Below are 27,537 nucleotides of genomic sequence, written 5' to 3'. Positions count from 1 at the left end.
AAACAGTACTCCAATATAATCGACAAGGTTTAGCAACCATGGGTTTTGCATATTTAGAGGATGTGAGCATTAAAAGAACGAACAGGGAGATTTGGTGGATATAATTAACAAAGTTCAAACATACAGCAATACAAGCAGATAGATACTGGGAAAGTGAGATAAGTTCAGTTACACACATGTTGAATTTAAGATGCCTTTTGAACACCCTGGTAGGTTTGTCAAGTTGGTCATTTGTCAAGGTGGAAATAAGGATCTGAAGTTTGGGAAGGATAGCTGGGATAGTAAAACATAATGAGGGTAGCTGAATTTATGGGCATATTTGAGATAGAGGAAGGGAGTTAGGGAAGAGTGAAAAGATACGCAAAGCAAAGACTTGGGGCATCTTAACATTTATGGGATTGTCCACAGAGAATGAGAAGAAATAATAGGAGGGAACTGAAAACTAAGGAGAGGAGAAATGAAGAGCATTGCTGGGGGGGAGGGGGGAGTTGAACAGTGTTAAATGCAGGCAGAGATTAAGTAAGGTGAAGACTGAGACCCGGACACTGGGTTTAGCAATTAGTTTACTGGTGATCTTTCGGAAAGTATGAGTACGGTAACAGGCATAAAAGCCAAAATAACAAAGGACTGATAAGAGGATCAGAGCTGAGAAAGTACAGTATAGGTCCTTGCTCATTCTACCCTTACTGAGAACCTACTACATGCCAAGTACCACGGATACAATTCCAACAAAACAGACCTTGATTCTCAATATACCCTATGACTGGAATAAATAGTGGGTTCTCCTGAGTACTCACCCAGTCTTAGTAAATACGTCGCTTTGTGGAAGAAGTGACTTCTAGGATGAAACCGGTTAGCCAGGTTAAATTGGGGCAGGGTGTTTCAGAGAGGGCTCATATGTGCAAAGGTCAAAGTGAAAGAGAACATGGACCACGTAGGATAACTGTACGGAGCAGAAGCATAACTTTGAGGGGTGCGACTACCTAGAGATGTAATAGTCTGACCCTCTAGCTGGAGAGTTAAAAAGTTTAGAGGTGAAAAGCAGGAGGGATATAGGGCAGTAGCCTGAACAGAATTAGGGATGATGGAGGTTTTCCAGAATACCTCAGAAAGGAATTTGGGGACAAACTCACTGGTAAGACAGTGTCCTCTACAATTCAATATTCACAGCTATTAGGTCAGTCAGCAAATGTGTTTGCCTCTTTTCCTTTAACTTGTTTAATTTGACAACTGTTTCTCACAAGACACAAAAAGAACAGAAAATACAACAGCAAAAGATGGATAAAGCTGCAAACGTAATGCTTGACTTCTCTATATAATCAATGGTCTAATTAGATCTAAAGCCACTCCAGATCCCAAATGAAATGAAACTTTTCCCCCAAGTACCCCTTCAGAGATTTGAAGGACTGACTTTTAAGATACCCAAATTGATAAGGCATTGACTCGCTTCTGAAGACTAAAGATTTTCCCAGCTGAGTCTAGCTAATGAAACTAAGAAAACAGTCTGGGGTTACCTGATTTTGCCTGTTTCAAAACAATGCCACGGCAGAAAGCAAGCTTCACCCGGTTCCTGTGGCTGAGGTCGTGGAGCCATGTTCAGATGAGATCATCTCAGGAACCAACAGCAGCAGCTTTCAGGCAAAGTGAATGGTACCGCCTGGGGACGTATCTTTCTTTGGTAAGCAAGATCGCAACAGAGCAGGCAGTTTACCCAGGGCAGTGCTGACTCACGCTAGGCAAAACTCCCAAACAACTCAGCCTGAGCCAAATGCAATCAAATGCAACCTAGAAAAGTTGAGGCACCCCACTGATTGTTTTCAATTAAGTGCTGATTACTGGAGGGCAGGTAAACCTGATTCCCCGTACTGCTGGTAGCTCAACCGCCCCTAGAGCCCTTACCAGGAAAGCTCTAGTGGCCAGTTTCTGAAATTTCATCTGAGAACAACCTGGGGCTCAAACGGCAAGATTACAGAAGGTAGCAGGTTCACAACACTGAAGATTTTCCCAGGAGGCTGATAAAGAAGTCACTTTGTATTTATAAATTAGAACACCTGGGTCAGTAGACTGGAGGGAACTTGCCCAGTCATTGCTTTTTTTTTTTTTTTTTTTAAAGATGACCGGTAAGGGGATCTTAACCCTTGACTTGGTGTTGTCAGCACCACACTCACCCAGTGAGCAAACCGGCCATCCCTATATGGGATCCGAACCCGTGGCCTTGGTGTTATTAGCACCACACTCTCCCGAGTGAGCCACAGGCCGGCCCTGCCCAGTCATTGTTAACTGGTCAAATCATTGAGGTGAATTTTTGTCAGCTCTAACCAGGCTCATTGATCCTTTTCCCACCCGGCCTCCTCTGACCTCTGTCTTTGGATAACTCAAGTTCCCTGATTAAGACAGAAGTCCTGCAGTTTGTTTTTAAATCAGCTGCTACATTCTCTATGCTAAAGTTAAATTATCCACTATCACACCAGGATGGATGCAGAAGGAATACAGGAGGCTGTGAAAATCACCTTAACACTTGTTCTTAAAAGAAAAATCCCTAAATTCGTGTCAATTCTCATTTATTAGCCTGCTTATTAAAAAATCAATTCTAGAATGACTGGTTCATCAACAGCTATTAATTCTTATTGAATTTGCCCTAACAGGCTAGAATTGGCATTAGTGCAATACAAGGAAAACAAAAGATCAAGTCCTTGCTATCTATGTGTTCTAATTTGACAAAAGAGAAACTGAAGTTCATATCAGATTCTTCTGTTTCCTACTCAGAACATGTGATGGTTCCCCATGACCATCAGCTGTTTCTGAGTATAAGCACTGGAGGCCGCCACACCTAGCCTCATTCCATCCTTCAAGGTAGGTCTCTCACGGCATGAACTCTGGATGTAGCTGCTAACCCAGCTTGTCATTCAATAAATGTTAGGTTAATTAAAATGTATGTGCGGACAGAATTTGGGTTTAAAAAACTATGCTACTTAATTCTTAAAAAAAGTTCTTTATCCAGCTCACTTAATTCTCCTTAATTACATTATTCCAGTAGGTTAGCCACACTAAGCTTTTATAAGGTATTATAAAATATTCCGTTTTATTTCTTCCCCTTCGGTATTTTCCTTTTCAGAAAATGGCTATGTTTAAAGCAGTTTCCCTATAGTATGTGTTAATTAGTCCTTTTCAAATGATAAAGCATCTTTACAGCAGCTGACAACCATTATCTCATGGGTCACACTTTAAAACATATTTCTGTAGACGATGATAAGTCACAAACTTTCTAATATGAAACAACTCCCAAGGTACAGACAAATATGGAACCTCCTTTGGAAAAAACAAAGTATTATTTTTAAAAGCTTCTGGCCCATTCTATGTTACTAAATTTAAAATAAGAGAAAATCTAGATGGTACTGTACCTAGCAAATAAATGTGAATTATACAAAGAGCAACATGAGGCCCAGAGCTTGGGAACTCCATAATGCTGCCCAGAGAGACACCAGTAAGTAGGTGAGAAGAGCCATCGCAGCTTATCTTCTCCCTCTCTGGGATTCTGATACAGTTTTCATCAGTTTCCCCCCAAATATAGCCATACTCCATCCTAGTTCTTTCTTTCAGAATGGAAAGGCTGAGGATTACACATTTAAAGCTTATAAAAGATGCTAAATTTGAACTAACGAATTCAGGCACTTGAGGTTTTTTTAAAGTAATAGGAAAATTATGAGAATATGAGGCTATGTGAGAAATAAGAAAAATAACTGTGGCTTTGAGATTAAGTTCTTTCAATACATTATTTTAAAACTCAGGTAATTTACCACCCAAAGCTATTTACAGGGTTTTTTTTTAATGAGTGGTTCAACAGATACGTAATGTGTGTGTAGCTATGTGTGTGTATGTATATATAAAATTTGTACACAACCTCACTCATTGTTTTACTTGAACAGAAATGTGATGCCATTTTTTAGTCCACATTTATTTTTTCTTTCTGCAATAGATCTTAACATTATAAACAATAAGCAGGTGTCAAAAGAAAAAGAAAAATATTCATTTCTCAGGAAACTGTAGTCTTCTAAATCCATAGAAAATTACCAAATACATACAAAAAAATCTGGGAGGATACACACACCAGGGAGAGAACTGCAGTGGGAACGAGGATCAAGGAGCCATTTTTAGTTTTATTAGCATTTAATTTTTTTTTTTTTTTTTACAGCAAGCATATATTCAAATATTACTTGGTAGTTTAATATTCAGTTAAAGCTTTACATTTTTGTAGTTTATAAACTGTTTTAATCTTTTCCCCTTCAAACTCTTTCCTCTCAATACCTCCCTTTCATCTACTTCTCTGCTCCCAGCATCCTAAATGGTACTGCACATTTCTTCTTTTTAACAAAATTAATCATACTTATGTCCACATCCTTTTTCTGACTGAGAAGATGGTGAATTGATAAACCCAAATTTCCAGGAATCAGTGGCTCTTCCACATTGTTGATAATTAAGGGCGCTGACAAATTCTAATCTTTGGTGTTCAGGATCTTGTAACCCTTTTTTTTTTTTTTTTAAACTAGAGTATCTACTATTTAAGAAAAATAATAAGGGTGCCACCCAAACATCTATCATCTAATCACAGAAATTAAACATGAAAAATAAGCTTTAAGATACTCAAGTATCAACTCTAGGGGTACTTAAGAATCAACAAGGATGCTTATTGAAAGTGATCATTTACCATCCCAGTCCCTCAGACATTCTGAATTAGCAGAAGTGCAGGGAGGCCCCAGAATCTGAATTTTTAGTAAGCAACTCTCTCTCCCAAGCAATCGTGATGCAGATAGGCCTTGGATCGTGTTTTCAGAGAGGTCACAGCTATGTTCCCTAAGCACTGCTCAGAGTAAAATGAAAAGATTTTTCTGTCTGAGAAGACCACCAAGCTGAACAGTAATCACACTGAGCAGGTCCTCGACATCAATCCCCTCACTCATAAAAACCACAAAGAATATGACCATTGAATGGTATTTATTTTGTTGGTTGGACCATTACTGTCTTTAAGCTCCCAGAGACAATTATCCTAACTATTAAGGATTTTAGCTGTCACCCACAATCTTGTTATACTGAGACATTTTCACACCTGGAATACAGTAAGTACATGGTACTTAATGGAATTTTTATGGCTTTGAAAATTAAAGTTCACTCAACTCAACAGAATAGTAAAATAAAACAAAGGAGAAAACTTCCCCCAATGGCATGGGTTGAAAGTAGAGGTTTTTGACTTCTGGTCAGTCAGTTTTGCTCAGAAATCCAAACGATGGGATGGCATATAGCTCATATGTCTTGAGAGCACCCAAATGCCAACTTATCACCACAGCATCAGCCAGCACAGGCTTACTGTAACATTTGGAAGCACAAACCTACTATATAAAATGGCCTCTCCTGGGAGACAAAGGCTGTCGCCATGGTGGAGATCATTCCATCTTAGGGCCAGAAGGACCAGAAGGACCAGGCGGTCCCTTTAATCTTTAACGAGCCACTTTCATGTTCAGACATAGGAACTGGCACTGCATGAGGCGCGACCTGCTTCACAGCACTTTGCTGCAGAACAACCCGAGGTGCATGGGGGCATGCGAACCCAGTCTATCCCCACTAGAACGGTTACCAGAATCTGTTCTAAAATGTAATTGTGGGCACTTTATTATCCACTATGGTATAATACTTCATAGCTCAGAAAAGGTATCCAAATTCAAGAGTCTAGCAACTGCCTACCTCAGGCACAATGAAATACTACATTCCTATATGTCAGTAATTGAAAAAGTAGCAAGCATGTGGGAAAAAGAAGAATCCAAAGCTGTCAGGACACAGTCTGAGGACCTGATAACAAGACAGAGAAAAAGAAAGTCGGCAATGTGACCAAATTGCTATCTTGGGCAGCTCATTTCAGATACCTAGCAACAGGCATCTTGGAACCATTTGATGAGTGTAATTTTCTATACAAAGCTATTTCTTGGGTTTTTTCCTAAGCTGTTAATACAGAAGAAGGGCAGACTCCATCACTTAAACAACTCTAATAGCTTCATAATGAAGTGACCAGTAGGCTCAGGTCCTATTATCTTGCCCCTGTAACCATCCTCTCAGAACAAAGATTCTGTAATTCAACTTTGAAGATCTCCTGAATTCATAATTCTTCTTTACTGTATACCTCTGGATTCTTCTCCTCAAATACACACACACATACTCTCTCCCTCACACACATCCTCTGCCTCCAGTAAGTCAGACTTCCTGGTTTCCACTAAAAATACCACAAGATTAAGTTACCTTTGTTCACACTCCCAAGTCTAGTGGGCCTTTGTCAACATGTTTCATCTTGAAGGGTGATTTCTAGCCAAGTAGATAAGATTACCTGTTCACCTACAGTTACTCTTGAAACTGGCTTCTGTAGGCTATGGAAATAAAAGGATAAGACTGCACAGCTTGAACATCCCATCAAGGTAATCAAAGTAATGGCAGAGGGAGAGAAGACAGAAGGAGAGATTTCAAAATAAAGACTGAACTGTGCATTTCAGTAGCACTTAAGAAAACACTCCATCTGACTAAGCAGCCGATGGGTAGACAAATACCCAAAGGTCTGCACATTCTCTAAAGATTATTATGCTCACAGTTCTCACTTCCCCCAAGGTTCTGCAAGAGATCACATCATAAAATCAGACTTTTATTATTTATAATAAAGTGGATAGATACATCCTAACATGCAGAATTTTACAGATTTACTTACAAATAAATCTACCACCTTATTTCAACACAAATCCATATAATAAAGAATAAAATTGATTTTCTTTAGGTCTTTCAAAGGTACCTCTCTCACCTCCCCCCTCTTTTTTTCTTTTTTTTTTTTCATTCTTGGCAGCTGGCCAGTACAAGGATCTCCCCACTTTTATTTTACTTTTTTTTTTATTTTTTGGCAGCTGGCTGGTAGGGGAACCAAATCCTTGACCTTAGTGTTACAAGGCTGCTCTGACCAACTGAGCTAACCAGCCAGACTCACCCCTTTTATAACAGAATAAATACAAGTTAGAGAAAGGAACCCAAAACTCTGTCCCAAGCACTAAGTGCTTTAAAAAATTCACATGGAAAAATGCTCATAACACATTACCCATTCAAAGAATAAAAAAACCCTGTGTACAGCAGGTAGGGAATATTTAGATATATATGATAGATACATATGCATACATACACAGAGAGAGATACAAAACAAATAGTCTAGAACCACTTAATAGTTACTTTTGGTGGGGATGGGGATTTATCTTCTGCTTTATATATATACTTGCATGCTATTTTAGTATTTTTAAATGAGCAGTTTAAGCTAATTAATATTGTCAGAAATAAAGTACCCAAGACCACTTGACAAATAACATAAAACAAAACAATCTGAACAAGTTTTTAGGGCCTTTCTGAGCTAATTCTGAGTATATGTAGCTTATAGGGCTGGCCAATTAGCTCAGTTGGTTAAAGCATGGTGCTGATAACACCAAAGTCCAGGGTTTGTTTTATTTATTTATTTATTTTTGTCTTTTTCGTGGCCGGCACTCAGCCAGTGAGTGCACTGACCAGTCCTATATAGGATCCGAACCCGCGGCGGGAGCGTCGCTTCGCTCCCAGCGCTGCACTCTCCCGAGTGCGCCACGGGCTCGGCCCCCAAAGTCCAGGGTTTGATTCTTCTACCAGCCACCCACCAAAAAAAAAAAAAAGGCTACAGTAATGGAGTCAAATTTATAAAGAGTTAACAAGAAATTTATAGTTTTAAAAACGTAGTTTGTTCACTGGCAGTACTGTTCCAGGAGCAGTGCTGTACTAGGTAGGTACTGCTGCTTAAAAAGAGTTCCTCTTGAGTCCTACTCTCAACGAAACCACAGAAGGGGAGTTAAAAACCACTATCTCACTGTACAGAGGCAGACTCACACGGAAGGCTAAAAATACACATCTCAAAACTCTACCTTCATCAGTCAAATCATTTTTATTTTGTAATCTGATAAACTTCAAAACCAGATATGCCACCTATTAGAACAGCTAAAATTAAAAATGGTGACAATAGCAAATGCTGATGAGGATACAGAGAAACAGGATCTCATACATTGCTGGTGGGACTGTAAAATGGTACAAACACTCTAGAAAAGAGTTTGGTGGTTTCTTTAGAAAACTAAATATACACTTACCATAAGACCCAGCAATTGCATTCCTAGGCATTTAACCCAGAGAAATTAAAACTTGTGTCCACACAAACACCTGTACACAAATGTTCATAATGGCTTTATTTGTAACAGCCCCAACTGGAAACAACCAAAATGCCCCCTTCAATGGATAAATGGTTAAACAAACTGTGGAACATCCACACCATGGAATACTACGCAGCAAGAAAAAGGAACAAAATATTGCTACACACAACAACTTGGAAGTAAAAAATGCCAGTCTCGAAAGGTCACATACTAGTGTGATTCCATTTCCATAACATTTCTGAAATGACAAAATTACAGAGAGACAGAGGGCAGATTACTGGTTTAGGGATGGTGGGGAGAAAGGGACGTGTGTGAGTATAAAGTGGTAGCACAAGGGGCATTTCTGTATTGACAGAATAGTTCTGTATCTCAATTGTGGTGGTTCGTACATGAATCTACATATGTGATAAAATGGCACAGAACTACACACACACACACACAACAATGTCAATTTCCTGGTTTTGATACTGCATTATGACTAAATAAGATGCAACCACTGGGAGAAAATGGGTGAAGGGTGCATGGGAACTCTGCTATTTTTGCAACTTTCTGTAAATGTGTAATTATCTCAAAATAAGAAGTTAGGACTGGCCTGTTAGCTCAGTTGTTTAGAGTGTGGTGTTTAGCACCTAGGTCAAGGGTTTTGGCAACTAGTCACCAAAAAAAACCCAAAAGTTAAAAAAAAAAGCAACCACTCAGTCAACTGTCTAGCCACTACAGGGAACTAAGAAAGGTAAAAAGTTTATAAAGCACAGCCTGCTTCATACTATTTTGCAGTATTTACTATGCCAGGAGTAAAAAAAAAGATTCTTAAAGTGTGGATTGTTTGCTGGCCCATCTACCTGAAATACATTCAGGCATTACTTGTGCCCTTATCCCTCCTGGTATTTTTATCTAAGCTCCCCCAAAACCATGAGCAATAGGCCAGAAGGCAGCAGAAGTAACCCATGCAGAATAAACTCTCTGCAATTTCAGCTCAGCAGGCAGTCAAAAGTGCTGTGTTTGATATCAAAAACATCTGAAAACCACAGCAATAAGACAAATAAATTGTCAAAGATGTGGTTACCAGGTAGGGCACCTCACATGTGACAGGCTTCATTATGCAAATAGTTTTTCTTACAAAAGTCTCTGTAGCAATCTCCAAAACATGAGGGAGAGGTTGGTGGAAAAAATAAAACCGATGCTTCCTCTGTGATTCTTCAAACCCATCCTCATGGGACTTCATGAGCACCGAAAGCAGAATATTTGCTTCAAGTCCAGATAACCAAGTTATACTTTCTATTCTGCTTCTGACTGAAAATGGTCTATCACCGTTTACTCTACCAATATTACTTACAGCACGAGGCCCCTTGGTTGGGAAAGCCTACTGACAAACAGGAAGACACTCCAAAAAAAAAAAAACTGAAAAATGAAAAACCACCAACGAATTCTTCTCTAACCCAATGATGTAGCTATTTAGCCAAATGTGTTTTTAAGGGTTGCCTGGCTTATATATCAAATACACTTACAGAACTAAAACTAGTAAAACAAGTAACAAGTATTGCTAACACCATTTTTAAATTGCATTCCACACAAGGAGGCCCAGTATAAAAGCATAGTTTTAAGCCCCCATGGTATGAAATGGAACCATAGTTTTAAGCCCACATGGTAAAGACCCACTCTGAAAATACTACTACTAGATGAGCTATGGAGTGAGGCAACTGTAGCCCAGTGGTTGCAAGCTCAACGTTTACAGCCAGACTACTTGGGTTTGAATGCTGTGTGACCTAAGGTCCATGATTTAACTTCTCTCTGCTGTACTTTCACATCTCTGGAACAAAGATGATAGTACCTACATACCTCATAGGCCTGTTGGGAAGATTAAATGAGTCAATATAGTAAATTCCCTGGCACACAGAAAGCACACAATAACTGTTGGTAATTTTTATACAGGTAAAATATAGTACAAATAGAAGTAACACATAACAAAATAAATGCCAGTCTTTTGATCAGTCTTACACACAATTCTTTCATACTTTTAGACAAGAATAAGCCTTCCCCTAACTCCTACTGAAGAATGCATACGATTTCATTCAGAAAAAAGCATCATCTTACACAATGGAATGAGTAAAATAAATCCTACCGAGCACACCCAGCGCTTCCCAAGCTCCTGTGGCCAACATATGATTTCAATAGGAAAGGGGGCTTGTTTGGAAAGACAGTTTTATAACATCCGTCACCAAATGAAATGTTCAAAGTGAAAAAAAAGTCAAGACTTCCCATAGCAGGCAGAGAGACTTTCAAAAACATCTGTACCCTTAACACTCATGTTCCCCACCCCTCTCTGCTAATCAAAGTTATAATAAGCAAAGCCCTCTGAAGTCTGGCACACAGCCTGACAACATGCTATCCTACTGAAGAGTCATTTAACTAGGAAAGAAAGGTTCATGGGGTCAACGACAGTCCCATAAACCTCCGTCCTTAGTTAAAAAGATGGTTTGTTCTAGAGATGCTTAAAGAAAAAACACTTGACTTGGATAACCTAGATACATGCAATACCTTTCTCCCATTTCTAGTTTTCTCAACTATTCAGGGAACAACCACAGACATTTTTGGAATCAGAAACATAAATTGTTTCCAAAAGTGTTAAACAATACTTGTCCAAAGTCCCCAATATAGATAGTAATTTAGACAGCTGTGTTAGGAGCCACAGAAGCTACATTTTCTAACTAGAATTGCTTCTGAACAATTGAAACTTTCTCCTGTGCAAAGTCCAGACACAGGAAGCAATGTTCCCTAAAAACATCTGAACAGTTTCATTATTGTTTAACTACCAAAATAACAGCTCCAATAATCTATCAAGTTTGACATTTCATCCAACTAATTAAACCCAGACAGAAAGCATGCATGGAGATTCTCCCCCCACCCCCACCCCCGCTTCAAATCAACACTAATTTTGACATTACAGCCACACAAACTAATAATGCTTCTTCCCAGATTACTTATAAAAGGCTTCTAAAAAGCAAACACAAACTGAAGTTTCTCAAGAAACTGCACACCCCCAAATTTTATTCTGTCTTTTGCCTTTAGGCATCTTTATTACCTGTGAGTTAAGTTACAGGCCAAGAATTTGGAAATTCCTTTCTAGTGTTTAGTCAAAAGAGGTGAATATGCTTCCTGATATAGGAACCAAATGCAAGTTTATCAACTTACTCTTAAATATATTAAAAGCAAACATCCCTCACCTAATCCCCAAGTATTAAAATTGTGGTTCAGACAAAGGACATCACAAAGTGATGGAACTTCTCTCCCCAGGTAAGAATGGGAATTCTGTCAGTCGCTTCAGTTACGACTGGCATGAGGAGGAAAATGATCAAAGACTTCTGATACCAAGTTCTTAAAATGTCCTCAGAACTACCTAGAACAATGCTATTCAAAGTGTGCGTGTCAGACTGCTAGTGGTCCATGTCAAGATAAACAGAAAAAAATCAAAGTAAGCATTTAGAAATCTTTACTAGTCCTCTGACACTGCTGTGACGTCCAAGAGCATGATTTTTCTAGTAACTCATTGTTCTTGTACTTTTAAAAAATACTGGCTGGTAGGGCCGGCCCGTGGCTCACTCGCGAGAGTGCAGTGCTGATAACACCAAGGCCATGGGTTTGGATCCCTATATAGGGATAGCCGGTTGGCTCACTTGAAGAGCGTGGTGCTGACAACACCGAGTCAAGGGTTAAGATCCCCTTACCAGTCATCTTTTAAAAAAATAAAATAATTTTAAAAATAAATAAAAATACTGGTTGGCAACAGATTGCGGGGGAGTGGGAAACCTTTACACAGTTGATCCTTCAACACACAGTTTAAGAAGCACTCACTTTTCACTCAATTAAGTGCCAATTAAGTCATTATTGTTCTGAAGGAATCCAAGCACCTCACTATTTAGCATTTCTAAAGGCAATCAGAGAAACCACTGAAGAGGCACGATAGAGTGAGCTAATAGAAAGAGCAGCAATCAGGAGTCAGTAGACCTCACTTCTGGTGTGCAGGAGCCAACTAACTAGCTGGAAACCCTTGGTGAGTCTAGTCTCTTTACTGCTCTGTGCCCTTATTTCCTCCTCTGCAGAATAAAGCCAGTAGACTAAGATCAGCATTTCTCAACTTTTTTTTGTCTGAATGTATGATTGTTTCTCACAGAAATACTTTCTCCAAGTGGGGTCTGCAGATAAACTACATAGAATCCCCCATCTCATTCCCAAATGCTTTGATTCTACAGATCTGGGCTAGGAACCAGGAATCTGCATTTTTTACAAACACCCAGGAGATTTTGAAGCACACTCAATTTGAGATCTATTGCCGTAATATATAATCTTATTAAAGCCTTTAGGAATGAAAAAAGTCACAATTTGTAATTCCCAATAAAGAAATTATTTTAAGAAAAATATTTTAAATCAGTAAATTAAAACTTACAGAAAGCATATTTTAGTACACTTACAATATTTGTAACATGTAACAGCAAATTTCAACTTTTCTCCATTTTAAAATATGAGGTTTGGTTGGGAAGGCCAAATATGCGTATTAAAATACACACAAATAAAAGCATCAAAAACTGCTTTCTTGATGGTGTTCAGAACTCTTAAATTCTGTACCATTCCCACCGAGACAAATTTTTGTAATGTTTGTGTTTCTAAAAAAAATGAAACATGGAGAAAGATTTCAGGCAGTTATTTGCAAGCATTTCCACAAATAACAGAGCAGGTGTAGATAGACTGCATTTCAAATAAAAACCAAATTAGACATAATTATCAACATACTTACATTTTTAATATTGGCTTTGGTAGTACAAGAGATATGTTGATGTGCTGTGTAAAAGATTTTTATCAAGCAAATGCAATTTAGAAACCTGATGAAGATGATCTGGAGGTGAAGCCACAGAACAATCATTTTATGTCCCTCATTAATCGACGGTTTCACAGTCACTATTCCTCAAGCTGCAAGTCTACAACTGTGTCAACAATCCAGAGAGTTGGAAAACACTGAACTAGATCAATGGGAGTGGGGGGTGATGATTCAGTTATCTGGAGTCCAACCATATGTCCAAGGGTAGACAGGTAAGGTGGAGTGCTCTTTGTCAAGCTCTCCAGAAATATTCTGACATCTCTCCCCCAGACCCTCAGTAAACACTGGCTAAGGTATACTTCAGCTCTGACGTAGAATGATTATGCAAACTCTTTCATCAGTATATGATAAAATGACCAAGAATGGTACCTGTGGAAACATTTTTTTTTTTTGGCAGCTGGCTGGCACAAGGAACCGAACCCTTGACCTTGGTGTTGCCAAGAATGGTATCTGAATCTAGCAGACAAAAGAACCTGAAGGACTAAGAATTTTCCACTGTGGACTGGGCAAGTCCTTGTCCCAGAAATTATTCCTTCCCACCCCCCTTGCACATTATTTTAACCCCTAACAGATCCTCTCCACCCCTTGATAAAAATCCAAATTGCCCAAACAATGGCTGATAATCTGCAAAAACAATTCCTCACAATTCTGAGAACCATCCTTGACTAAGTATTCCTCAAACTAGCTGAACTTCAGCTGACCTAGTACTCCTAAAGCCCTAGAAAACACTCCACTCTTTTCCCCAAATTAGAACACTCCTTTGCCCAGCATTTTTGAATAAAGCTCTGATTAATTTTCTCCCACATCATGTAAACTAATAATTTAGCATGTTAAGAGGGGGTATAATCCCGCCTAACTGCAATTGGCTACGCACGCACTAACTCAAGACCTAGGAGAAGGCTGAAAGTCGACAGAGGACAAGACTTGGTTATTTCTGAAGCAGGTATCTTAATCATTATGAAAGTTAAAAAGCACTGGAAGAACCACAGAAAATGCGAGGGGGTGGGGCACACACTTTCCATATATTTCAGGATAGAATATATTGATTCATCTGCCACTAAGTCTATGCATATGATCAGTACCGAAACTAGAAAGGTTTTCCAAAGGAAATGAAAAGAGCATGGAGTGTGGGGTGGGGGGAGGAGGTTCTATTTACTTTAGAAAAGCTTTTTTCCTTTCAAATCTTTTAACATAATCCAGCAGTTGCAAGTAAACAATGGTGCTGATTACTAATGAATTGTATTTAACCACTCAGCTGCAAGCAGGGCCTCCAGTTGGCTTAACTTCCTGTAACTTTCAGGATGACTAGGCAGCATTTCTTTAAAGTAGATTAAGACAGTTAAAATATTTCAGCAAATAACACCGGCTCCAAGCAGTTCAAATCTAATAGACTTCCCCTACTCTTAGCCTGATGGAAACAAATGACTTCAACAGAGAGCCCTGATAATTCCACAACCCAGAGATAATGAAACCATATCTTTATACGCAATTCTAGAAAAGGCATATAAATGTTAAACTAGAAGATATAGGCTTAACCTGTAGCATCAGAGAAGGGCAGCTTTAAAAGTAAGTTATACTAGCTCAACAAAATCAAAAATTCAAATGTGCTCAAATTCAGCAAACGGGGAGTAGCAGCTGAAAAAGGCTGCTGAGAGAGCAAGAAGGTTTTGCTTTATCTTTACAGGAGAGCACAATGGAGAAATTACCAGACCAAGGTCACTTAAAAAAAAAAAAAAAAAAACAGCAGCTCTAATAAAAACTTGCATAGGTCATAACTCCATGAAATCAGCAGCCTGGTGAGAATCTCTCCAAGAATCTTGTAGGAAATTAAGTGTGAATTAGAGTAATTAAGTGCAAAATTGTGAAGAGGATTTACCAGGCATCAGCCTTTCTTATTTCATATCAGGTCTGCAAACACTATGATCTAAAAAGAACAGAACCATGATTTGGGGAGGGAAATAAATAATACAGCTTATCAGAGAAAAACACTCCATTCTTTAGTCTTTGCAAAGTTCACGTGCTCAAGTAACTGTAATATACTTAGGAGTTTCCAAAAATTACACTCATTTCCTCAAAAGAGACATAGGAAAAAATATAATCACAGGGTAAAAGGCCAAACATTGTACTTCTGAATGCTTAAACAGCCAATTATGTGTTTTAATACATTAATTCTATAGAGAGAAAGAGACTATTACCGGAAAGTTGAATAAGACATCCTTAAAAATGTACCCCGGGGCTCAAGTCCATTCAACTGACAGTAAAATCACCCTTCAAAAAAGCAGTCTTATACCACATCTAGTATTTTAATTTTCCAGCTGCCAACAGAAATATATAAGGAACAGAAATTAAACTAATTATGTCAGCAGCAGAGTGAACAAAACTTTAATTGTATTACAGACTAGTTAGACATTTGCCAAACAATACAAAGGCCCTTAAGGGTAGAAATTTCTTTAGAATATAAATGATTCTCAATGAATATGACAGTCATTAGTCTGTTTAAGCAATAAACAGATTCACTGTTTAGATGTAGAAATTCAACTGACATCCAAATTCAATATAAAAATATATAGTATAAGAAACTAATCTCTAAAATGGCTTTAAATCACTCCATAAATTACATATGCTTTATCATTAATACGTCCTTTAAGCCAGTATTGTACTAATCAGCTTTTTTAACATCCTGCCCACAAAAGAGCCTATTCATTTAGCTGGGAGACAGGTGTTAGCAACGAGCAATCTCTTTTAGCCTCCCGTTACAGGGGCCTGGCCTGTAATTATTGTGGCATGACTGTCAAATCAAAAGGAAGGGTACCTAGGAAAGAGGGAAAAGTAGGAGAGGGAAAGAAAAACAAAGGAGACCAAAAAGGAGATAAGGAAAAGAAAGATAAGAAATAGATATCAGGTGCTATTCAATAGGGCTACTCTCAAAACCTTCTAGCCTAATCTGAGCTCCCAGGCTACTGTCCAAACACATAGGGCAGAATTTGGATAATATTATTAATTTATTCCTGCAGACAGTAACTCTGCGTAAGTGCCAACACTCCATTCATTCTAAAAAAACTTCTTTAATGTTGCTAATTCTCCTATGACTCATTCTTCTTACCCATATCCTCTGGTTCTTAACTTTAGTCCTCAATCACTCTTTCATATATTTTCTGAAAGGGCAGACTGAGAAGATATTCCTGGAAAGAGATACAGAGAAGGCTAGATTTAGAAAGACATCTTCAGCCTACAGAATAAAAATCTGTGAGTAAGTGGGAGAAGGAACATTTATTGAGTTGCCTACAATACACAAAGACCATATTTTTCCTCTTTTAATCCACATAATCCTACCAGATACTATTCCTATTTTCTTCTTGCAAATGAAGAAATGAAGCTCACAGACGTTAATTAACTTGCCTAAGCTAGCACAGCCAGGAAGTGGAGGAGCCAGGATTCAAAATCAAGTTTGCCTATTTCATAAATTGTTAGGCTTTTCCCAAGTTTAATTTCCTCACATATTTAGTGCCTGATTCTGTTTTAACTCAGATGGTTCTGTATTTCAGTAATTTTTTTTTCTTCCATGAACTCAACAAAGGACCTGTGACTAAATTTTACTATTAAGCACCTATTATTTTCAATAAGGGCTTCAACTATGTCGAAATAGAACTGGCAAGTTGGCTTTAAAATCCTACATACAGAGAATTCCCAGGCATCTAACACTCATCATAACTACATTTGACTACCTATTCAGACCTCCAGTTGTTTCCACATTATCATTCATTTGTCCACTCATAAAATAAGGGAAGCTACTTTCACCAAAAACCCTCCCTCATGACTCCTGATAGATAATACAGGGGGGAGGAGGGCTTGCTGTAAAGCAATTTACATAAAAGTTATAAAAGCTCTTTGTTATCTGTCATGACTGGGAAATGGGCTATTCTAGCAAATCAAACATCCTGGATAGCATAATGATGTTATTACAGGCACTACTAATTTATAAAGAATTTCAATGCATACAATTCCAATTAAAAAATATTTTTTAAAAGAAGAAAAGAAAAAGGGAAGAGAAATGAATTCCAATTTCCAAAGTTCCATATGGCTTGGCTGTATATCAGAAGCACTTAGGGGGCCTTTTTGGAAATAGATGCAATTTTTGAAATGTAGGTTCCTGGTCATCACTTACCCACACAATCAAAATCTCCAGGAGGTGGGGCTGGGAAATCTGCATTTTAAAAAATATGCCTCCCTCCTGACTGTGACAAACTGCCAGGTACCAAATCCTTCAAGGAGCAGCTAGTTGGCTTTTGGGAACTCCTTACAATTAAACATGCTAAAAAGGCTAAAGCTGCATTGAAAACAATGTGACCTTCTTTTGATGATTAAGCAGACTTCAGGATCTCACAATGCCACCGGGTCATCTTTACTACTACTCACTAGTCACCATACTGGCAAAAAAAAAAAAAAAAATAAGGAAAGAATAACAAAGATCTCCTATTGGTAGAAAGCTGGAAAAACCAGCTTTTGTTTTACTATCAGATTCAAAGAGCTGGTTTTCCCCAAGAGGACAAGCAGATTTTATGCTTGCTTTGAAAAAGGAAAATGTTTAAAAACATGCAGGAGGACTCTTTTAACCAACTGCTTAGCTCCACTTCAGAATGTTAACAGGCCCAAATGCATCAAAAATGTGAAATATTCGACCTGAATAAGAAAAGCCAAGGAGGAACTTCATGACAGTCTTAATGAAGAGGAAGGATAATGGGTTTAAACCAATACTGACCTAACAGGATTAGATATGATCACTGTCCTGACCATGGCATCTGTTAAATCCTGGAAACAGGGAGAGCTAAGATCTTTCAACAAAGAGGCCAATTCCTCCCTGAGATGGTTTTTATGTGAGAGAAAATAGGATATCCTACTAAGCGCCCAATTAGTTTTTAGGATTTTAAAACTCCATATGTATATCATATAAAGTCACAAAACAAGAAAGAGGCCAGACCACTTCCCTATTAAAGAAATAGGAGTCAGTTGTTTGTATATGAAAAGATCGTCCCTAAAATTGCCGAAATCTTAAATAAACACCAAGTAACCATGACCATAACAGTAGCCAAACAAAACTAATAAACAGTAACCATCACCAAACCAGTAACCATTACCAAACAACAATAATCATAATGAAGCAGACCTTCCCTTGAGACCTCACCCATAGCAATTTAAGCTACGTAATCTCATTAAACTAAATTATCTTAACTCTGTATTGTAGGAGTTATTAGATAAGGTACAGAGGTTAAATCTTTCCTCACAAAAGATAAACACTATGGCTAATACAAGTTTGGTATAAAAGTCTCTAATCTAGGATTAAAACAATAGCAGAATTAAAGGTTCTATTACAACAATAAATATCAAGGTGGAATTAGTTCCCCTAACACTCCTTAGGTTTATGTAGGTGTTTTCAGAAAGCCCTAGGCATAACCCTCATACAGATGGGTGTAGCTGTATTAAACATCACAATGCACATGTAATTAGAAAAGAAATTGTGCCTTTTTGTTATTTTTGTTGTTTGCTTTGTCTTAAATGCTGGTCACTGAAAATGGCTTTCCTACTGCTGTTTGAAGAGTCCAATTAAAGAGGCTTTCCTATTAGATGGTACTACGCAGAGTTACGTTAACTGGCTTGGCTGTGAGACAGTTTGAAAAACAATTTTTAAGTTTTCTGAGAATAGCCTTCTCTTTTTGTATGTATTATTATTATTATTATTTTTTTTTTTTTAAAGATGACCGGTAAGGGGATCTCAACCCTTGGCTTGGTGTTGTCAGCACCACGCTCAGCCAGTGAGCAAACCGGCCATCCCTATATAGGATCCGAACCCGTGGCCTTGGTGTTATCAGCACCGCACTCTACCGAGTGAGCCATGGGCCGGCCCTGTATTATTTTAGCAATTGGTTAAATTGGTCAATTTAGAGGATTTACAAGCCCTTGATCCCAATATAAACAATCAGGATAATAGCCAACAACATGATGAGTATGAAAGTTTTTAGTGGGCTATTTTTTTGTTTGTTTGTTTAAAGATGACCAGTAAGGGGATCTTAACCATTGACTTGGTGTTGTCAGCACCACGCTCTCCCAAGTGAGTTAACCAGCCATCCCTATATAGGGATCCGAACCCGTGGCCTTGGTGTTATCACCACCACCCTCTCCCAAGTGAGCCACGGGCCAGCCCCTTAGTGGGCTATTTTTTGTAGTTAGATAGACATTAACATATGTGTGTGTCCTAGATTATATGCACATTGTCTTCAAGCACAATCAAGTTACTAGTTAGCCTTGCCATATCAATCTGCACTTGTTATGCACAATACCCATTTTCAAACTTAAGAAAATAACACTTCTAAATAAACTATACTGCGTGAATTGCACTCTGAAGTCCAGAATTTGGAAATATGCAATAGTTTCAGAAATGCTTGTCATCATCTGTTTCCTTGAAGTGAAAGAGAATGCAATCAGGCAAAAGGATAAAGTTGTCAAACTTGAAATCCCCTGAACAGAAAGGAAATATCACGGTCATCATCCAGCCCTAGAACTCTAAACTCAGCCCAGCACCTCGTCTCATTCCAAGAAAAATGATACAATAAATGGGCAGCCTTGCCCACATTTCAGTAAGTTGAAGTCACTGGGAGAACCACAACGCTCCCCATACAGTTGTATCAACAGTGCTGACAGGAAGTCTCTCTGTCCTCCAAATTACCAAAGAAATGCATAAAGAACTTAACTCCTTTCTTAGAAGGCCACATGCACCTAGGGATGTTGGTTCATTACGTCACTCTGGCCTTTAACCAGGGTGCAAAGTGACAGTTGTGGGTAAAGCCCTATTTCCAAGTTAACAGTTATCCTTCCCTTTGGTAGACTGGGTGGAGCATGGTACACTCTTCCTTGATTACACAAGCCTTTTTTTTTTTTCCCTCCTAGAACAAATGACAGACCAACAAAAAGGAGAAAATATGCTGTTGTCTCTTCTGCCGGCCTGAAATCAAGCTCTGAGCAGAGCGATGCCAGCGGAGGCTCTCGGCTCCCTTGGTCTAGCCAGGCTTCCCTACGCCTGGTCAAATGTCTCCTAGGCAGCCAGCTGAAGAGAAGCCCCACTTGCCTCTCCATCTCAGCCACTACCGCACAGAAGCGACCTCACACACATCTTGAACAGAGGGCAACTCCCGAGAGAGGGAGCAGTGGACCCTGGGGGGAGAACCGCATTCCCAAACTTCTCCATCAAACCTCCAAACTCCAAATCTCCCTCCTCCAGCCGCCTCGCTCTTCCGAGAACCCCTCAGGGCTCCTCCACTAGGAAGCGGGGGCAGGCCAGTTCTTTGAAAGAGGCAAGAGGCCGCCGCAAACTGCCTCAGTTTCCTCTGCCGTACAAAGAGGCATCTTTCCCCCACAAGCCAGCTGGACCTGCCGGTCTGTAAGGCGCTTGGAGTTAGTTGAGGACACAAGCCTTCTGTGCCGCCCCCACAGGTGAAATGCTTTCTTTGAGGGGACTTTTAATAGGACAGGTGTGGGCTGCCCTGAGTACAGAGACTTCCAATGGGAAAGGGGTTTCTCCCATCCCCTGTACGGCACTGAGAGTCCCAGGCCGCGCCCCACACAGAGGAAGCGCCTCAGACCACAGCCTGCCGGCACCGGAGGCCGAAGAGCGCTCCTCGTCCTTCCCTGGACTCCACCCCAGGCCGGGCGCCCCGCGGACCCCAGCGCCGCCGCCGCCTCCTCACCTGCCGCGGCCGCCTGCCCGGCCCACACCTGGGAGGGAAGGGGAGGGGCCGGATCCGGGCCGCGGACGCCTCAGACAGGGGGGCTGCGGACTGCGCCGCGGCGGCGTCGTCTCCTGGGTTGAGGGGCATCTGGGGACGGTCGTGACATCCCCACGGGCGGCCCCAGGAAGTCGGCCCCCCCAACCATCCCTAGCCGGCCCGGCCCGGCCGCTCCCGCCCCTCGCGCGGCCCCGCCCCCTGCTAGGTCCCGCCCCCTCCCGGGAGCGCGCCTCCGTTCCCGCCGCGCGCGAGCCACCATAGAGAGGAGCGATGCGCGTGGCGGGCTAGAGCGTGGCCCCTGCGCGCGCCCCCTGGCGGAGCCGAGCCTCCCGGAGGCGGGGCGGGGTAGATGGTAGGACAGCCGCCGCTCCTCGTTGCGTTGGTTGTAAGGCTCTGCCTGAGGACTGGAGGGTCCAGATCCATGTCTCAGGTAGGCCGAGACCCGGCTTAGTGACCTTGAGCGAGTCCCTCTCTCTGAACTCGTTTTATGATAGCAGTTTGAAAGTTGCCTCACTCGATCTCATCGTTCCTCAGGACAATGCTATGAGCAGGTGATGATTTCCCACCCCACGTCTGAAAAAACCCAGGCCCGTCGGAGTTCACCAGCTTATTCAAATTCCCATAGGTGGGAGGTATTAGAAGCTCGGTCTGGGGTACAGCAAAACCCATGCTTGTCCCACTCACTCTATGGCACCTCCCTGTCTAGCATTTCCCAGTCTTAATCCCCTAGGATTAGCACTTTCACCTTAGAAGGTGAAGAAGCTGCTGAGAAAGGCTGTGGTAGAACGAAAATGCTCTGCTGAGCAGCCCATCCTGGTCTCTCATCACCTGTGTACCTTTCAGCAAGGTACTTAACCTTTCTGAACTCGTTTCCTCATCCCAGAAATGCAGGCTGATAGGAGGATTAAATGAGCTAATGCATGTAGAAGTTCTTGGTAAACTATAAAGCAGCAGGGTAGCGTGGGGGATCATTAGCCAGCATGGGCTAAGACGATGCCTAGTCATAAAAATAATATAAATTCTAATCCCTCTTCTAACTGGTGTCTAGTGACACTTAATTTTGTTGTGCTTTAGGATCCTATAGAGACCTCCCAAAGGCTTTCTGAGCAATTTGTATCTTAAAATAATATCATAAGGACAAGTGAAGTAAAAATAATATGTATACATATCAGACTCACTTTACAAGTGTTATTTCCAGTCCTCACAACCCAGCAAACTAACTGTACTATTATTCTCATGTTATCATTGAGGATCTATGTAATTTATCCAAAGCAGTTACTAGTTAGAAAAAGGCAGAGCTGGAATGTGAAACCAGTTCTTTCTACCACCTGGAATGCTTGGTAGACTGGCCTTGCAGAGGCCTCCTGCACCTGAATTAAGTATGCCCATCTTTTTCCTACTTGGCTATTTTTATAACTTTCCTTGATCCAAGTCCCTGTCTTCTCTGCTTCCCTCCAGGGCTTTATTTCCCCCCACAAAGGCATTTATTGTCCCCTCTTTTCCCTCCCTGGTTCCTTTTCTCCTGAGATGCAGGACCTTGTCTATCCTCTCAATCCTGAAATGGATTCATGAGTTGTGATTAAAGCACTGCTTTCTCCACCACATCTCTCATTCTTTCAATATGATTTATAGCCACAGAAAGTTAACAGGTCCAGAATAAGGGTAGGGTGAGACCCAGATATGTCTTTAGTTTACAAAAGCTGAGCGCTCAGTTCTGAAAGGGAGTGCACTTAATCCACTGATTGTACCCAATAATTGGAGTCTGGATTCATAACATCCCATGGAAATTTTTTTTCTGGACCCTCTGGCCCATATTACAGTTAAATCATTGGAATGCTGCTAAATAATGTGCATATCACTGAAACAAGGAGGTCTTGGAGCTGCATTTACCCACACTCCTCCTTTCTCCACCTTAGGCATTATCACCATTACTATTTTTCATCTTTATCGCGCCTTTCCACAGAGGCACTCAATAATGTATCCATTGTGCAAGTAATCTGAAATCCTTTTCAGTGAGCAATAGTATTTAGTAGTAAAACACTAATTTGTCTACCAAGTGACATATTTACAGGAGCTGTTTACTTTGACATATTCTTTATTATTTCTACTCATTTGCTAAGTACTTTCCAACACATATTTATAAAGCACATGCCTTTCCCCAAACAGCAGTGAAAAAATATATTACTTATTTTATTAGTAGCAGCATGGCTTGTAATCCTAGTGCCTTAATTTTTGTTATTTCTGCCAGGAGCCAGAAGAATTAATGGTGATTGAGCACCTACTATGGGCTAGACTGTCTGTGAAAGGCACTTTATGTAAATTATCTGTTCAATTCCCCTGAGACAAATTTTACCAATAAGATATATGCAATACCCCTGCAACACAGATTTTACCAATAAGACAGAAGTTACCTTGTCCAAGTAGCTCAGCCAGAAAGGGCCCAGCAGGATTTTGAGCCTAGATCTTTTCCTGATTCCAAAATCCCGAATCATCATTCCACTTCACCAACCCTCCCTAATTTTTCTGAACCTAACAATTCTGTGAAATATAAAGTGTTCCTTTCGGAGACAGGCTGCGTAGGTTACCCCAGAATGGAACAGTTAGAGATAAACATACACAGGATGCTAACTCTAACTTTTCTATTTTTTTATTGAAACATAATTGATTGTACATATGTGTGCTAACTCTAATTTTTCTATGGGAGGTTAGTCTCCCAGGGAATTATTCCCCAAGAAATCAGTGGTAGGATGTTTCTCAAAGAGAAGGGCCAGTACTAGAGCTCAACCCATTCCTGGAGACAGGACTGGTTACCTAGTTTTCAGGGCACTAGGCAAAATGTGAAACCCTTGTTCAAAAATTAAGAATTTCAAGACGGCAACATCAGAGCATTAAACTAAGTGCAGGGCCCTACTAAGCATCGGGCCCTGTGTGACTGCACTGGCCACATGACCATGAAGTTGGTTCTGCCTGGACAGAAGACTGTCATCAGTACCTCCCATCATAAACTTCACAATGATGAGTTTGAGTACCTGTTACATGCCTGGAAAAGTATTCAGTGTTTAACATAAGCTATATGACCCTAAAACAACTCTATGAAGCAGGTATTATTGTTCCCTTTTCACAGTGGATGAAACTAAGGCTTAAAGAGGCTATGTTACTCATCCAATGTCATACAGCAAGTAAATGTCAAAGCCAGAACCAGGTTAGTTGATATGTAAAAAAAATCCTGTTCCTTGACTTTGTATCCTTTTCAGCACAGGCCCACTGTTTTCTGGCAAAACCCAAACTTAAACTGAGACTATTATACCGAGAGACTACAGAGCCAGGGAAGAGCAGAGATCCACAGGCTATTCAAGGAGTCAAACCTGGGCAGTAGCTGATGTGCAGTTGTACAGCTCCAGGGCATGTGGACATTCCACTGGCTGGGACAGGGAACTCTATCCATGGCAAATGTAATAGCCAATACCTGGACTACCCTTCCAAGACTGACGGGAAATGCAATGTGGTCTTTACCTTGATAAAAGGTAACTACATGGACCCTAAGGCGTTTAACTCAGTGTTAAAATATTGGAAGGAGCCCACTAAAGTCAGGAAAAAGATGACGGCTATTGTTCCCTCTACTTTACAGAGTACTGAAAGCTAGTCTAGCCAGAGCAATAGGACAAGAAAAAATGATGAAAAGCACCTTTGTCAGGTTATCCTTTGATTAATAATATGCCTAGCTCTAATTTACTCTCTCTGCATCTCAGAGCCTTCTCCAATACCCATTTCCAGCACACAGAATTGCAGTTTAAACTCTGCCCAGACAACTCCATGCCAAAATACAGCAAAAATGTACTAGGATATGCATCTAAATCCCTTATCTCCTCCTGGCTCACATCTCAGAGATGCACAGACCCTGCTGTTTTTTTTAATCAGCTTTATTTCCCCCTAAACCTCCAGTTTTCTCTAATACTAACAATATGTGCCTTCTCCAAGTGTTTGTCATTCTCTAACTTCCCTGGGGGAAATCAGAAAGAGCTGATAAAGTAGATCTCTGATCCAGCTTTTTATGGTGAGCTAAGCTGAAAAGACATTGGGATGTGCAGCCTTTGCTATCAAGGCAAAGTATGAAAAAAAGTTTTGTTGAAACATTTACATATTTATAGCCAAAAGCAGCATGAAGATGGGAGGAAGTGAGTTTGGTATCAGACAGATTGGAGTTTAGATTTCCCATGCTGCCACTTACTAACTTTATGTCCTTAACCTCACTGAGCTCCCATTTACTGTCTGTAAGATGGAATGATTCCCTATGCCACAAGGCCGTCCTAAGGTCATAATGAGATGTCTATAAAGGGCCTAAAGACACGTATGAGAGCCTTGATCAATTTGTCTCCTGGACTGTGGCAGGCTCTAGTGGTTGCCCATCCACCATCCAGTTCATCCACACACACTCCCTCCTTGCTAGTAGAACCCCCATTTTCTTCCAATGACCACAGCATGTGCTTCAGGAAAGCCTGCCCCTGGCCCCCGCTCCAGGGCTATTTCCTAGTTGGTCTGAGTCCATCATAGTGGTCCCATTTCCCTTGCCAGTTACTGATTTAGACATGGGTGCATGAAAAAATTCTGCAATGAGCTTTGAGGGAAGTCTGCTTTGGTTGGAAGGAGGCTCTGTTTTCCTTGTTCTTAAAAGTATACAAGGAGGTGATCCCTTTCCTGTCTGTAGATATTGTCATGCCTGGGTGGATTGATGCTCAGAATGGCTGCAGCCAGGCTTTGCTGAGGGCAATGAACTTGAAGACAAAACTAACACCAAAGGAGATCACAGCAGAAAGATGGAAAGGCCCTATGCCACTTGACAGTGAGCCATCGAATTAGCTAACCTTGGATTTCACATTATCAGAGACAGTAAGTGTCCTTATTGTTTATGCCTCTTTAAGCCAGGTTTTGTTACTTGCAGTGAACAGCAGCCTCAATGATACATGGATCTTTTGCCTGAGAGAGTCTTTGGGAGTCTAAGTGCCTTACTTAACTAAGGCCATCAAGTGCTAGCACATAGTAGGGACTCACCATTAATTTTGTCTAATATCAAATGAACGATATACAGTAGTCCCCAGTAGAAAAATATGTAAAAAGAGACTGTGGGGACTCAATGACTAGATCAAGAGAAAAACATTCCTGCATTCTTCCTTTGCCATCTTTAAAATGCATTAAAGCTACCCCCTTCATATATTTAATAATTACGGAGCTCCCATAATATAGAGGAAAAAATTGACAAAAAAGGAGCCCATGGGTAGGCACATGAACAGAAAGTACAAGTGAGTAGCACAGGGGAGTTATGATAAACATCTATCTACACCACAGTTGAGGCACAAAAAAAGGAGAATGTCAAGGTGGGTGTGCACCAGATATAATGGGCATTAGGCTGAGGCAGACACATAAGGAAACAAAAGACACTTGGGCAGAAGAGCTAGTCCCCTGGGTGTGCACCACGTGGTGTGGCCGGAACAGAAAATGCCGTGGCACTGGGCCGGCCCGTGGCTCACTCGGGAGAGTGTGGTGCTGATAACACCAAGGCCACGGGTTCGGATCCTACATAGGGATGGCCGGTTAGCTCACTGGGTGAGCATGGTGCTGACAACACCAAGTCAAGGGTTAAGATCCCCTTACCGGTCATCTTTAAAAAAAAAAAAAAAAGAAAGAAAATGCCGTGGCAGCACCAGGCAAGACAAAGCCTGATCTAGGAGCAAGGACCAAAGGATCAAGCCTACTGTGAGGGACAAGGCCTGCAGGAATGTCACCCGGTGGTCTGGAGTAGCAATGAATAGAGTGCCTTCCCGTGGCCACCTGGGGAAGGACCATGACACCTTCAGCTGGTGTCTGCACCCCAGCAGGAACAGAACTGTACAGACTGGAAATTAAAGGCAACATGGGGATAGAGTACTGGCCTAGGAATCAGGAATCCTGGGTTCCAGCCCTGGTTCTGCCACTGGGACTGTCCCTTTCCTTCTCTGTTAAATGACAGGATGGGCCAGATGATCTTTATGGGTGACTGCACTGTTCTAGGGTCTTTAGTCTGATATAAAGCACCTGGACTCACCACATATAGGAAACAGGGCAGGGATGGCAACCTTGAATGCCAACTCCAAGTGATTGGTAGTGGCTACCTGGAGTGCTATATTCAGAAAAACTGCAAAATACTACAAGGTCCACAAAAAAGAATGCCTGTGATTGACTGGTGATGTATGCTGTTGGCTCAGGATGCCCAAATGGTACCACGAGTGGCATGCATTTTCCATTCCCAGCTTAATGTATTGCTTCTTATTATAGTTGCAAGAATGTGCCAACCACCCATGGTGTAAAGGTGCTGAAGATTCGTTTCTCCTGGGGTCTTCTGTGAGAGCAAGTGTCAGGGTTCCCCCAGTCTTAGTCTCACCAACCCTGTCCTCGCTAAGACACCCTTAGTTGGTTTGCCACTCATTCCCAGTCCTCCAAGCTTCTTGCTTCTATCCCGGCTGCATCCACCACCTCTAAATGTCATATCTTCTGCATGTAACTCTGACCCTCCTTTCCTGCAGCCAAGACACAACTCATTCTTTATGCAACAGGCTCGCTGACCAAGAAAGATGACCTTCCTATAAAAAATGTGGCCAGTAAACAATCCTGA

At 40.8% G+C, this 27,537-nt stretch overlaps 1 protein-coding gene across 4 annotated transcripts in view; it reads right to left on the bottom strand.

Moving 5' to 3' along the window:
- Nucleotides 1-20,999, bottom strand: part of RFFL (ring finger and FYVE like domain containing E3 ubiquitin protein ligase) — a 76,423-nt gene extending 55,424 nt beyond the window's left edge. For all 4 annotated transcript variants that reach the window (XR_010024559.1, XM_063108979.1, XM_063108980.1 and 1 more), the window contains exon 1: nt 20,853-20,999. The gene's annotated coding sequence lies outside the window, so the exon portion shown is untranslated. The remainder of the gene's footprint in view (nt 1-20,852) is intronic.
- Between the last annotated feature and the right edge of the window lie 6,538 nt (nt 21,000-27,537).

The sequence above is a fragment of the Cynocephalus volans genome, chromosome 10 (assembly GCF_027409185.1).
Source record: "Cynocephalus volans isolate mCynVol1 chromosome 10, mCynVol1.pri, whole genome shotgun sequence".
Lineage (NCBI taxonomy): Eukaryota > Metazoa > Chordata > Mammalia > Dermoptera > Cynocephalidae > Cynocephalus > Cynocephalus volans.
Note: the sequence above shows the minus strand (reverse complement) of the source record. Positions and strands in the feature narration are given on the sequence as shown.